The sequence below is a fragment of the Palaemon carinicauda genome, chromosome 27 (assembly GCF_036898095.1).
Source record: "Palaemon carinicauda isolate YSFRI2023 chromosome 27, ASM3689809v2, whole genome shotgun sequence".
NCBI classification, from domain to species: Eukaryota; Metazoa; Arthropoda; class Malacostraca; order Decapoda; family Palaemonidae; genus Palaemon; species Palaemon carinicauda.
In genome coordinates this window covers 65,854,731-65,869,730 of record NC_090751.1, presented here as the reverse complement: position 1 = coordinate 65,869,730, position 15,000 = coordinate 65,854,731, and positions in this window count along the sequence as shown.

Below are 15,000 nucleotides of genomic sequence, written 5' to 3'. Positions count from 1 at the left end.
CTCATTCCTTATGAATATACATGAAATAACTCATTTCCTGACACCACTTACCCAGCTACTTGGATCACTAAGAAATTCAACATGCAACAATACATTTTACTGTTTTCCCAGTAATAATTCATTCACCTTATTCAGAGTATTTAAAAAATTACTTCAGCACATAATAAATCATCAATGTAACAAACATCACTGCAAAAAAATCATCAAAGTAAAGACTAGTGCAAGTTTTGGTTTATAAATCATAATACATTCATTGATCATTTGTTTAGGGAAACTTCCTATTTCCCTCAAATACTCAAACTTAAAACTTATGTATGTTATTTTCATAACTCTTGGTAATGGAAAATTGATTCCAATTCGCAATACACGGAGTACATAATGCAAATAATTCAGTAATGTCAACTGTGCGATAAAATGTGCAATGATTATTGAATACCTTTACATTTGTTATTCTATGTCTTTCCATTACTTGTGACCTCTACATTCTTGGTCCTATAAACATAAAAAGAAATTCTCATCACCCAAATGAAATTCTCATCCCCTACATGTAATGCCCTTAACGGCAGAAAAATTTTTCAAACACACATACTTCATCAATTCAAGTTTATCAAAAATATTTCCTGTAATCATGGAAAATTACTCAATGATTGTTTCAGTTGTACATAATTACTCACCATCCTGGTAGTTCATTTTATTCAATTCTTATGAAAACAATTCACTTCATCATACATCATCATGATAATTCCTTTCATTCAATTGCATAGAAAATATTTCTCCTCAACTCACAACATCGTGATAATAAACCTTATAGAAATGCATTAAGAAATTGATTAAAATTCTTGTCTATAAGACACGAAATAATGAGTAGAAAACACATGGTTTCTATTACCTTTAAATGTTCCAAATTAGTCACATGTATAAAAGTTTCATAAATCTTCTTATCCAACATCTTAATCATCACATAATAAAGAAACATACTCAAGACATAATAAAGCCATTTAATGAATAATTAAATCTCAGTTGTATACTAAGATTGTTCTTTTCTGGTAGCTTGTCTGCGTTTAATTTTCATATCAATAACTTCACCTCTCCACTTATTATTATTATTATTATTATTATTACTATTATTATTATTATTATTATTATTATTACTTGCTAAGTTGCAACCCTAGTTGGAAAAGCAGGATGCTATAAGCCTTGGGGCTCTAACAGGGAAAATAGACCAGTGAGGAAAGGAAACAAGAAAAAGTAAAATATTTAAGAACAGTAACAATATTAAGATAAAGATTTCCTTTATATGCTATAAAAACATTAACAAAACAAGAAGGAAAAATTAAGATAGAATGGTGTGAACTCTGATCCATGACAGTGGAAGACCATGGGAGAGAGACAATGGCACTATCCAAGACTAGAGAACAATGGTTTGATTTTGGAGTGTCCTTCTCCTAGAAGAGCTGCTTACCATAGAAAAAGTTTCTTCTACCCTTACCAGGAGGAAAGACCTGGAAAGTGGCCACTGAATAATTAAAGTGCAATAGTTAACCCCTTGAGAGAAGAAAATTTGTTTGGTAATCTCACTGTTGTCAGGTGCATGAGGACAGAGGAATATATAATTTATAAAGAATAGACCAGACTACTCGGTGTATATGTAGGCAAAGGGAAAGTGGAATAACTTTAAAGGTAAATCATAATATTTAAATGACAAGAAGCTAATATCTCAAAGTTTTCAAAAAAAAAAATTGTACATACATACATACATATACCAAGGCACTTCCCCTAATTTTGGGGGGTAGCCGACATCAACAAATGAAACAAAACAAAAAAGGGAACCTCTACTCTCTACGTTCCTCCCAGCCTAACAAGGGACTCAACTGAGTTCAGCTGGTACTGCTAGAGTGCCACAGCCCACCCTCCCACATTATCCACCACAGTTGAAGCTTCATAATGCTGAATCCCCTACTGCTGCTACCTCCAAGGTCATCTAAGGCATCGGAGGAAGCAGCAGGGCCTACCGGGACTGCGTCACAATCGTTCGCCATTCATTCCTATTTCTAGCACGCTCTCTTGCCTCTCTCACATCTATCCTCCTATCACCCAGAGCTTCCTTCACTCCATCCATCCACCCAAACCTTGGCCTTCCTCTTGTACTTCTCCCATCAACTCTTGCATTCTTCACCTTCTTTAGCAGACAGCCATTTTCCATTCTCTCAACATGGCCAAACCACCTCAACACATTCATATCCACTCTAGCTGCTAACTCATTTCTTACACCCGTTCTCACTCTCACCACTTCGTTCCTAACCCTATCTACTCGAGATACACCAGCCATACTCCTTAGACACTTCATCTCAAACACATTCAATTTCTGTCTCTCCATCACTTTCATTCCCCACAACTCCGATCCATACATAACAGTTGGTACAATCACTTTCTCATATAGAACTCTCTTTACATTCATGCCCAACCCTCTATTTCTTACTACTACCTTAACTGCCCCCAACACTTTGCAACCTTCATTCACTCTCTGACGTACATCTGCTTCTACTTCACCATTTGCTGTAACAACAGACCCCAAGTACTTAAACTGATCCACCTCCTCAAGTAACTCCATTCAACATGACATTCAACTTTGCACCACCTTCCCTTCTCATACATCTCATAACCTTACTCTTACCCACATTAACTCTCAACTTCCCTCTCTCACACACTCTTCCAAATTCTGTCACTAATCGGCCAAGCTTCTCTTCTGTGTCTGCAACCAGTACAGTATCATCCCCAAACAACAACTGATTTACCTCCCATTCATGGTCATTCTCGTCTACCAGTTTTAACCCTCGTCCAAGCAATCGAGCATTCACCTCTCTCACCACTCCATCAACATACAAGTTAAACAACCACGGCGACATCAAACATCCCTGTCTCAGCCCCACTCTCACCGGAAACCAATCACTCACTTCATTTCCTATCCTAACACATGCTTTACTACCTTTGTAGAAACTTTTCACTGCTTGCAACAACCTTCCACCAACTCCATATAACCTCATCACATTCTACATTGCTTCCCTATCAACTCTATCATACGCTTTCTCCAGATCCATAAACGCAACATACACCTCCTTACCGTTTGCTAAATATTTCTCACATATCTGCCTTACTGTAAAAATCCGATTCATACAACCCCTACCTCTTCTAAAACCCCCCCTGTACTTCTAAGATTGCATTCTCTGTTTTATCCTTAATCCTATTAATTATTACTCTACCATACACTTTTCCAACTACGCTTAACAAACTAATACCTCTTGAATTACAACACTCATGCACATCTCCCTTACCCTTATATAGTGGTACAATACATGCGCAAACCCAATCTACTGGTACCATTGACAATACGAAACACATATTAAACAATCTCACCAACCATTCAAGTACAGTCACACCCCGCTCCTTCAACATCTCAGCTCTCACACCATCCATACCAGATGCTTTTCCTACTCTCGTTTCATCTAGTGCTCTCCTCACTTCATCTATTGTAATCTCTCTCTCATTCTCATCTCCCATCACTGGCATCTGAACACCTGCAACAGCAATTATATCTGCCTCCCTATTATCTTCAACATTCAGTAATCTTTCAAAATATTCCGCCCATCTTTTCCTTGCCTCCTCTCCTTTTAACAACCTTCCATTTCCATCTTACACTGTCTCTTCAATTCTTGAGCCAGCCTTCCTTACTCTCTTCAATTCTTTCCAAAACTTCTTCTTATTCTCTTCATATGAATGACCCAATCCCTGACCCCACCTCAGGTCAGCTGCCTTCTTTGCCTCACGTACCTTGCGCTTTACTTCCACATCTTTCTCTTTATATTTTTCATACTTCTCTACACTATTACTCTGCAGCCATTCTTCAAAATCCCTCTTTTTCTCTCTTCCACTTTTACCTTCACTCCTTCATTCCACCATTCACTGCCCTTCCTCATGCTGCCTCCAACAACCTTCTTGCCACACACATCACTTGCAATCCCAACAAAATTTTCTTTTACTAACTTCCACTCCTCCTCTAATTTGCCAGTTTCTTTTACTTTCACTTCGTCATATGTCATTTTCAACCTTTCCTGATATTTACTTTTTACCCCCGGTTTTATTAGTTCTTCAACCCTCACTAGCTCCCTTTTACATCCACCTACTCTATCCCCCCACTCTTTTGCTACAACTAATTATCCTTCCACCAAAAAATGATCAGACTTACCGTTAGCCATACCCCTAAACACGTGCACGTCTTTTAATCTTCCAAACATTCTTTTAGTTATCAACACATAATCTATTAATGCCCTTTCTACTACTCTTCCATTTGCCACTCTTACCTATGTATACTTATCTTTATATTTCTTTTTGAAAAAGCTATTACTTATCACCATCTCTTTTGTAAGAATGAAAAATCCTTTGTAAACTATTTCAATCATGTCACTTTATATTTTCTTTTCTTTCAAATGAATCATCTGTTACACAGGCATAATAAACTTTCGTGTGTTTTCATACACTTACTGTCTTAACTTCAAAATAAAAGGGTGTAATAAATGTAACTTGAACATATGTACTTGCTGTACATTATTTCCTGTGTAATTATGACGGGACTAAAAATATCCTTTTGAACATACAACTTTCCTGAGTTCCTCCTTTGTGTATATTTTACACCTTTAATTGTTTTAATCTTTCCCTTTCTTCAATTTATTAGTTATATTCAGTTTAACTTTAGTAACATAGTTCACCTCTTTACATCACAAATTGTTTTAATTTTTACCCTTTCTATATATTCATTCCTGTCAATTTGATTAACATAACACATCTAAATTGTTTTAATATTCCCCTTTCCTTCATATTTGTTCATGTTACCTTCATTAGAATAATTCATCTTTTTCACATTCACTCTATAAATCGTGGTAACATTTTCCTTTTTTTCATAATCATTAGTTACATTCATGTCTATAATTTAAACTCAAAACATTGTTACCTTATTAAACCGAATACCACTCAATGCATTGCCTATAAAGACGCAATAATAATCTTTTTGCTCTACTGGCATCATTGTTTGATTAATCTTGTAAATCATTGAGTATACTTGTAAATTTTAATCAATTATGGGTTTCTATACATCAACTATTAACAGCACCCATAACTTTATCAAATATTCTCATATCACATTCCTTTGTATTTTAGTACTCACCCTATGTGGTCCCTTAATTATTTAGAGACATTTTTCATTCGGACCTTGGTTTACCTTCATAGAATACATACTTTCGAACATAAATTTAAATTCTAGGATAACACACTTCTTATAATTGTAATATTCACTTATTCGTTACCTTAATTAGTCGAATGGGGGACTTCGTGTCATTTAACCAGGAGTTTAGCAATCTTTCTTATTTCTGTCTAACAAAAATATGGAGTTTCTTCCATTTACCTAGTTATTCAATGTAAATGTGTCTTTTTCTAACTTAATTATCAGTCTTTTATGGTTGGTCTAATGACTGTTTGCAGAACATCCACAACCCCTTTTAATTAGCCCCCTTTTTTATTTCTCCATTTGAACTTGACTTATAAGGGATTATCTCACCTCTATTACTTTAAAGAAAAAAAAATATTGCACACCTCTTTATGTCACTAATAAATTAGGAGGCATTGTCCAAGAGAATTGTCTCGAAATACAAATGTCAAGTTATTTACCCTGGCCTCAAATGCTTCTACACTGTTAAAAAAACTCGTAATTTTAATCGGAAATTCTCCGTAAAATATACTGTTCTCAGCCGTACTACAGTAAAATACGGGCTACTGTAATTTCACCATACTTTGTTATTTTTTATTGGTTGGTGACCGTAACATCCCTCCTTTACGTTATTATGTCCGTTTTTAAAATGGTAAAACTCCTGTAATAAAAGTTGCCAGAAATTTACCGTTTTTAATGCAAAATTTTAAGTGACTCATAAGTCCTACTTCTATCAAGTTAAAATTTCTAGGAGGACCAGTATGTATTTATCATCTGTCAAGTTTTGGGACAAAGTCCCTAGTGGTTCGTTTGTACCACCTGTAAGGGATTAGAAATGCAATCGTACTTTCTAAAGGGATTCTAACCTTTACCTGGCTTTTATATTTCTTACACATAGAGCATTCATTCCCAATCTTAAACATTTGTATTAGGCCAAAATTTGATTCATCATTTTATGCAGTCTTTGATTACTGGATATCCCGCTAACTTGTGGGCATGAATTATTGTTAGTACTTAGTTAGTATGTCAGGAATTTCTAGTTTTGAAAAATCATTTTCTCCCCAGTCTTTGTATGTATTCCTTTGGGTAATTTGAAATTATAATCTAGAATTCTTATTTAGGAGTAAATCATCTACAGCACTTCTAATAACCCTTTGTTTCTCTTGTTATGTTTTAACTCTTTCCAAATCTAAGTCTCTTACCAGACAACTGAAACAAAATATTGCTAGTGGTAATTCTCTTAATATCTTCCCGTCTTCTAAATAATCCCTCTTCTAATGTATTAAACCTACCAGTAATGTATCTAAATTTCTGGACAAACTCCAGTACACTAAGGAACCAACGATTTCTTCTTTTAATTATTGATAAAAGCCCTTCGTGTTAAAAAAAAAAAACACACAATCATGTTAATGATTATTAAGGACATTTACTCCATGCCCTAACATAATATGCCCAAACGTCTCTAGACCATTAAAGGGCAAATCTATCCTTCACGGTTGTATTTTGATTATTCAAGATTAACATTATAATTCATTACCCTCAATTGGGTTTTATCTTTGTAATAAGACATTTCTTTCATATACTTGAGACATCACATGCTGAATAAAACTCCTAAGTAAGAGATCGCTTTAAACTAATGTAGTATCAATAATCTATTTCTCTTAATTGTTATAATTGTTACAATCATTTTAGGTTAACTCTATTTAAGGCTTCACTATGGTAGCAAAATGCTGCATAATTGCTTTGTAAGATTCTATCATTCTTAAAATCTTTTTAAACCTTTCAAATCTTAGTGGAGTAGGATATTCCACAATAACCCTTATTTCTCTTTATATGTATAATCTATTAACACTTTTTACTTGCCCTATTTAATCTAGGGATCGGGCACTCTTTAATCTTAATTTTTATCCTGCTATTCTCCCTCTTTCTATGAATAGTTTAATGTTTTTAAATGGCTCTCTTTTTCCTTACTAAAATTAGTAACATCATTCTAATAGACTTACACATTCTCTATGTCTTCTAAATCTGCTACATTAATCTGTCAAAAGTTAAAGGAGCTGAGGTGAGCCCGTCAGCTTCAATCGAAATTCTAAATATTCTTTAAAAATGCTAAAAGCCGTTAATGGCTTGTATTCTTTGTCCATGGCACTTACAATATCAACTAAGTATCTTCACTCTTCAATAACTGAGCCAAATTATCATTTATTTTTGGGATAGACATTTTATTAGGTTCTGTATTTTAATCGTACTTGTGATAATCTATTACTAGTTCATAACATCCAACGTTATTTGGAATAATATCATGAGAGATTTATAAGGAAACTTCTTCTTTTTAACATTCATTATGTGCTACTAAGAGGTGCTGGCTGATAGATAGTATTTGTAATTTGTTACCGGTATATGAAAAGTTTGGCGCCGTTGTTTCTATTAATTTCAGTTGCAACTCTTCTCTTCTACCTAACCTATCGCCTGAAATGGCTATATTCTGCCAGTCTCTGTCTGATATTCTTATTATTCTTCTCTATATTCTGGAAAATCAGCGTTATCTATCTCTTTATCTATCCATTTATCTGTGCTCTTTATGGTAGATCATGCCCTTTCTGGTTACGTAACTGTAATCCCTGCTCATCTACCTATAAAAAATGAGTGCTTAGTCGTAAAAAAGTGTTTTTTTTTTCGAAATACTGAAGTTTCAAAGGTATTATGTTTCCGGGAGACCAAGACATCGAGAAAATTATTGAGAAGGGAAATGGCTGAGTGATTGTCCAGTAGAATTTAAGCCTTTTTTTGTACCGTCGATATGTAGATGATACATTTTTACTTGTCAAAGATTTAGATCACATAAGCCTGTTTTTAGATTATTTAGATACAAAGCATCATAATATAAAATTTACGAAAGAAAATGAACAAGATGATACTTTGCCTTTTCTCGATGTCGTGGTCTCGGAAACATAATACCTTTTAAACTTCAGTATTTCGAAAAAACACTTTTACAGGATAAACACTCATTTTTTAAGTTTGGAACCAAAAATCTAAGAAATTAATTCGATAAAAACACTGTTATATAGATGTTATCATGTATGTTCAACTTATTTGGGGTTTCATGAGGAAGAAAATTTTCTAAAATAATTTTTTATCACCACTGGGTTCCCTCTGAACCTCTATTACAATCAAGTCAAAATTTAACAATTCAAACGGTCAGTAAGAAAAAGATGTCTCCTTTTCGTACTATGGTTATGTTTCGGAGAGACTAAGAACAGAGGTTATGAGTCTTGTGGGGAAGTGTCTATGGTGTAAGAATTTCTCATAGAATTATTAATGAAATATCTCCTGGGCAAAGAAGAAGTATATACGCATCAAAAAGAGCGACGGATCTGTCATAGCAAGAAAAGATGAAGAAAGACAATATTGGATGGAACACTTTAGTGAGGTCATGAATAGGAAATATGAAGGGAATAATTTTATTGATATACCTGAAGCTGATGAAGACCTTGATGCACCCATGAATGAATTCAGTGTGTTTGAAGTCGAAGCTATCCTCAAAACACTAAAGAGATGGAAAACCCCTGTATACGATGGAATAACTGCTGTGATGATACTGGCTGAAAATGAAATGACTCCCAGATTACTTACAAGATTATTTTGTAGAATGGGGCATGAAGAGACAAAACCTGATGAATGGGAGTTATGAAAATATATAGTATACTTATTCTAAAGAGACTGAAGAGCAAGATTGATGAAAAGCCGAGAGAAATCCACTTTTGATGGCATTTGCGGACTATGAAAAAGCTTTTGATAGTGTGCACCGACCAATATTGTGGAGAGTCCTGCATTATTATGGAGTTCCTCTTAAATATGTAAATTTAATTAAGTCTGTTCATGAGCATAGCAAGTGCATAGTTAATGTTAATGGAGTCTTATGAAATGAATTTCCAGTGTACAGCTGAGTACCTCAAGGGAATGTGTTGTCACCTATGTTGGATTTTGTAATGCGTAGAACACTCAGAGATGGTGGAGAAGGATTGGACTGGATTGGTGATAGGAATTTAGCCGACCTAGAGTATGCTGATGCTTCTGTCCTTGTTAGCAGAACACCACACAGGATTTGCAATGCTTGTTCATCAGAATGCATGAAATATCACACGAGGTTGGGCTGAGGATAAACAGAAGAAAAACAGAGATGATGAGATGGAGTATGCAATGGAAGATGAAATATCATTGGAAGGACCAACGATTAATGAGGTAGAATCATTTAAGTATTTAGGAACTTTGATCTTCAATACAGGGTCTTTAGAATTAGAGTTTAGTGAAAGACTTGAAAAAGCAAATCAAACAATGGCTAGGTTAAGTAAAATTTGGAAATCAAATCACCTGAAATTACATATAAAAATCTTACTATATATATCAGTTTAGTGAGATCAGTGTTACTCTATGGACATGAGTCAATGTATGACAATGATACAATCTCCAATAGATTAAGTAGATTTGAGAACAAAGCCCCGAGAAGGATATTGGGAGTTGAATGTCAGGACAGGATTAGAAATGAAACTATAAGAGAGATTACTCGAGTGCCAAATGTGGATGAGATCATGATGAGGGGTAGATGGAGATGGTTTGGACATGCTCTTGGCACTCGCCAAGAGTGATTATTTTACCAAACGTTCAGCTGGGATCCACAAGGCACTAAAAGAGTTGGAAGGCCCAGGCCTACATGACTGAGGACTAAGAAGTGCAAGATAGAGACGACTGGCGAAATCTAACCGAGGCCCTTTGTGTCAATAGGTTTATGAGGAGATGAAGAGGATATATATATATATATATATATATATATATATATATATATATATATATATATATATATATATAAATATATATATATATATATATATATATATATATATATATATATATATATATATATATATATATATATGTGTGTATGTGTATCTATATATAAATGTATATATATATATATATACATATATATACATATACAAATATATATATATATATATATACTTATATAATATATATATATATATATATATATATATATATATATATATATATACATATATATACATATACAAATATATATATATATATACTTATATAATATATATATATATATATATATGTGTATGTGTATCTATATATAAATGTATATATATATATATAAATATATATATATATATATATATATATATATATATATATATATATATATATATATATATATATATGTGTGTATGTGTATCTATATATAAATGTATATATATATATATATAAATATATATATATATATATATATACATATAAAAATATATATATATATATATATACTATATATATATATATATATATATATATATATATATATATATATATATATATATATATATATATATATATATATACATATATATAAATATACATGTATATAAATATATATATATATATATATATATATATATATATATATATATATATATATATATATATATTTATACTGTATATATCAGCTGCAATACTCATCGTTGCCCGGGTTACTGGAGAGATGCATGTAGAAGAGGGAAAGAAAGGAAGAAGGAAAGAAAGAGTACTAGATGCAGAATCCCTTATTGTTGGCCAGTGCATCATCACACATGGTAAGGTTTAAACCAGGTAATGCTGGCGGGGATGAGATGGCAACCTATAAGCCCCAGGGGTACAGTAACCTGCATCCCCATAGGAAAGTAATCATTAATCTTGCCTTTCTATAATAAGATGAAGACTTTTTAGTCTTCGAAATAAGATTTAGTTATTAACTTTACTTGCTGTCTTTTATGGACACATGAAACTCTAATGATCCTCTTTTATGCTTTTATTGATGGCGCTTAAAACTTCTATATATATTATTATGCACATTATTGAGAAATTAATATTTTTCAAGATAGTAAAATTTTGGAAAAATAATTTTTTTTTATAACGTAAATATCTATTAGTTATTCCTCAAAATATGTTTTTAATATTTTAGGATTAAAGGTTAATTTATGTAAAGACACATAGAAAATAAAAGATATTTTGTATAACTCATCCAATGACATAACACTACTACTATGCAACAGGAATATGTATATATATACACACACACATATATATAAAGGCATAAATATTTCTTGAACTTCCGACTCATGAATAACTGACCGTGGGAGAAGCATGGTTCTGTTAAATGTAATCCAGCCAAGGCTAAAGTTTGCCTTTGAGATTTTGTAATGGACATGCCAAAGCTTAATCACACAGGAAATTGGAGTCTCTCAAATTCAAAAGGTATGTAACGGTGCCGAGTGAGGGTTGTGAACTCAAAGGCAGGATGCAATCAACTGAGTTATATTGTTATAGAACACTCTCCTTTATATACAAAACCTCAAGGCAACAGGACATAACAAGTTAACAAGACAGACAATGTCACAGAGGAAACAGCAGACATGAATTTTCATGTTCGTTTAGTGCGAGGGAAGAGCGAAGATACAAGCATAATATATGCAAAAGGAATTATGTACAATTGTGTGACACACGGTTGGTACATGGCTCCCCCCCTAAAAATGACATACTGTACATGTTAAATAGGGCGCCCTGATCTGGAGAGGCGAACTGTAGGCGGGTCATCTGGCAGAAGATAAGCAGGTTTTAGACGATCAATGGAGACCCAGTCTTCTTTGCCCCGAATGTTTAGTAGGAATGCTTTCAGACTGCGTCAGATCACAAGGAAAGGGCCCGAGTAAGGGGGCGTTAGTGGTGGCTTGCTAGTGTCGTTGCGCAGGAAGACGTGCGTTGCAGAGTGCAAGTCCGTTGGTATGTGATGCTTCGCTGGGGGCTTGTAAGTCTGGCGGCACAGAGTAAATTTTCCCACGACGTGATGTATGCGCTGGAGATCGTCGGAGGAGGTTGTAGAAGGAAAAAATTCGGCAGGGACGACCAACGGGTCGCCATACACCATTTCAGCTGCCGAGACGTCGAGGGCATCTTTAGGAGTGGTCCTTAGTCCCAGGAGGACCCAGGGAAGATGAGTAAACCAGTTGCAATCCTTGCAGCGGGACATCAAAGCTGCTTTGAGGGTGCGATGAAAACGTTCAACCATTCCATTGGCAGCGGGGTTGTAGGCCGTTGTCTGATGTAGGGTGATGCCCAGGAGATTCGCTAATGACATCCACAATTGAGAGGTGAAAGTGGTTCCCCTGTCAGAAGTAATATGCTCAGGGATACCGAATCTTGAAATCCATCCAGAGAGTAAGGCAGATGTACATGAGGCGGACGTTGCTGTTTCCATGGGAATGGCTTCAGGCCAACGAGTGGAGCGGTCAATGACGGTAAACAGGTAACGATGTCCTTGTGATGTGGGTAGGGGGCCTACAACGTCGACGTGAATGTGTGCAAAACGACGCTGAGGTTGAGGAAAGGTGCCCACTCCTGAATCCGTGTGTCGATGTACTTTGGAAGTTTGGCAAGAAGTACAGGCGCGGACCCAATCCTTAGCATCCTTAGAAATGCCGTGCCAAATGAATTTTGCCTTCAGCAGCTGTGTAGTAGAACGGCACGAGGGATGTGAAAGGCCGTGAATGAAATCAAACACCTGTCGGCGCATGGGAACAGTTATCCAAGGTCGAGGTCTACCAGTACTGACGTCACAGAGGAGGGTGGTGTTGGAGTCTTCGAGGGGAAAATCTTCCCAATGGAGGGACGTGCAGGATGTCCTACAAGCTTGATACTCTGGATCCTGTCGTTGGGCTTCAGCCAGGGCGTTGTAATCCAATCCCAGTTGAACGGCAGCCAACGTATTTCTTGACAGGGCATCGGCAACGGGATTCATTTTCCCAGGGACGTATTGGAGGGTGCAATTGTATTCAGCCACGGCGGAGAGATGTCGGCGTTGACGGGCGGACCAGGTGTCAGACTGTCGAGTGAAGGCGTGCACCAGAGGCATGTGGTCTGTGCGAATGACGAAGGGCGTACCTTCTAAGAAATGGCGAAAGTGACGGACAGCCAAGTGCACCGCCAGCAATTCTCGATCGAATGTAGAATAACCCGATTCTGCCTTGGACAGTTTTCTGCTGAAGAAGGCCAATGGGCGGGGCGAGCCTTTGACCACCTGCTCGAGTACTGCACCAATAGCGATGTCGCTGGCATCGGTGGAGAGAAGGAGAGGGGCGTGTGGGATAGGAAAAGTGAGACCCGCAGCAGTTGATAGGGCCTTCTTTGCATTGCAGAAGGCTGCTTCTTGAAGGGGACCCCATTTCAGGTCCTTTGGCTTGCCCTTGAGGGAGGCATAGAGGGGAGCAAGAGTGGCGGCAATGGCTGGCAGAAAATGGTAATAATAGTTGATCATGCCCAAGAATTCCTGCAGAGCTTTGACGGTCTAGGGCGCGGGGAAATTCTGAACGGCTGCTACCTTCTCAGGGAGGGGATGGACTCCTTCAGGATTGATACGGTGCCCTAAGAACGACACTTCGTTGGCGCCAAAGGTACACTTGTCGTACCGGACTACAAGGCCGTTTTGTTGCAGGCGGTCGAGCACGATGCGCAGGTGATGGAGGTGTTCCTCTTTTGAGGAGGAGAACACAAGTATGTCGTCCACATAACATACACAGAAAGGGAGGTCCCCTAAGATGCCATCCATGAGACGTTGAAACGTTGCCCCAGCATTATGAAGGCAAAAACAGGAGTAATTGAAGATGTATGTACCAAACGGAGTGGTGATGGCGGTCTTGGGGATGTCTTCTGGGTTCATAGGCACCTGATAATACCCCTTCAGGAGGTCGAGCGTAGAGAAAACCTTCGCTTTGTGCAGGTAGGAGGTCACATCGGCAATGTTTGGGAGGGGGTAGTGATCCGGTTCTGTTTGCATGTTCAGGCGCCTTTAATCCCCGCACGGACGGAGGGAGCCGTCTTTCTTCAGAACGATGTGTAAGGGTAATGACCATGGGCTGGAGGCCTTTTGGCAAAGGCCCATTTTCTCCATTTCGGCGAACGTCTGTTTGGCGGCTGCCAATCGTTCCGGTGCCAGACGTCTGAATTTTGCGAAGACTGGGGGTCCCGTCGTCTTGATGTGGTGATAAATACCGTGCTTGGCAGGAACCGTGGGCGTTTGGCGAAGTTCTGGACGGAAAACTTCCGGGTACGACGTGAGGAGGTGGGCGTAGGCATCCGTGGGTGCGCTGATGTGGAGAGCGAGGTTAGAGGGGGCGGGTTGAAGAGGTGTCGACAAGTACGAGTCTGCGTTGACCAATCGTCGGTGGGCGACATCGACCAGAAGGTGGAAATGAGAGAGGAAATCCGCACCGAGGATTGGCATTGTGACGTCAGCAACGAGAAACTTCCAATTGAATTTACCGTTTCGGAACGATAATGTGAGGTTCTCGTAACTGTAGGTGGGTATCGCAGATCCGTTGGCAGCTACCAAGCGGACGTCGGCAGATGTAGACAGACTACGTCGTGCCTTGAAGAGTTTCCTTGGCAAAAGAGAACGACAAGCACCCGTGTCTACAAAAAATTGCACGCCCGTTCCTGCATCATGTAAAAAGAAAAGATTAGAAACACGGGAGGCCACCGCCACAAGCGATGGCCTACTTACACGTTTTTTGGCCACTGACAATCATTGGCACATTTCTTCGCGGTTGCCCCGAATCTGAAGTGGTAGTAGCAAAACTGCGGCGGATGGGAGGTAGTAAGTGGCTGTAGAAGTCGTTTGTTGGGGCGCGAGCAAT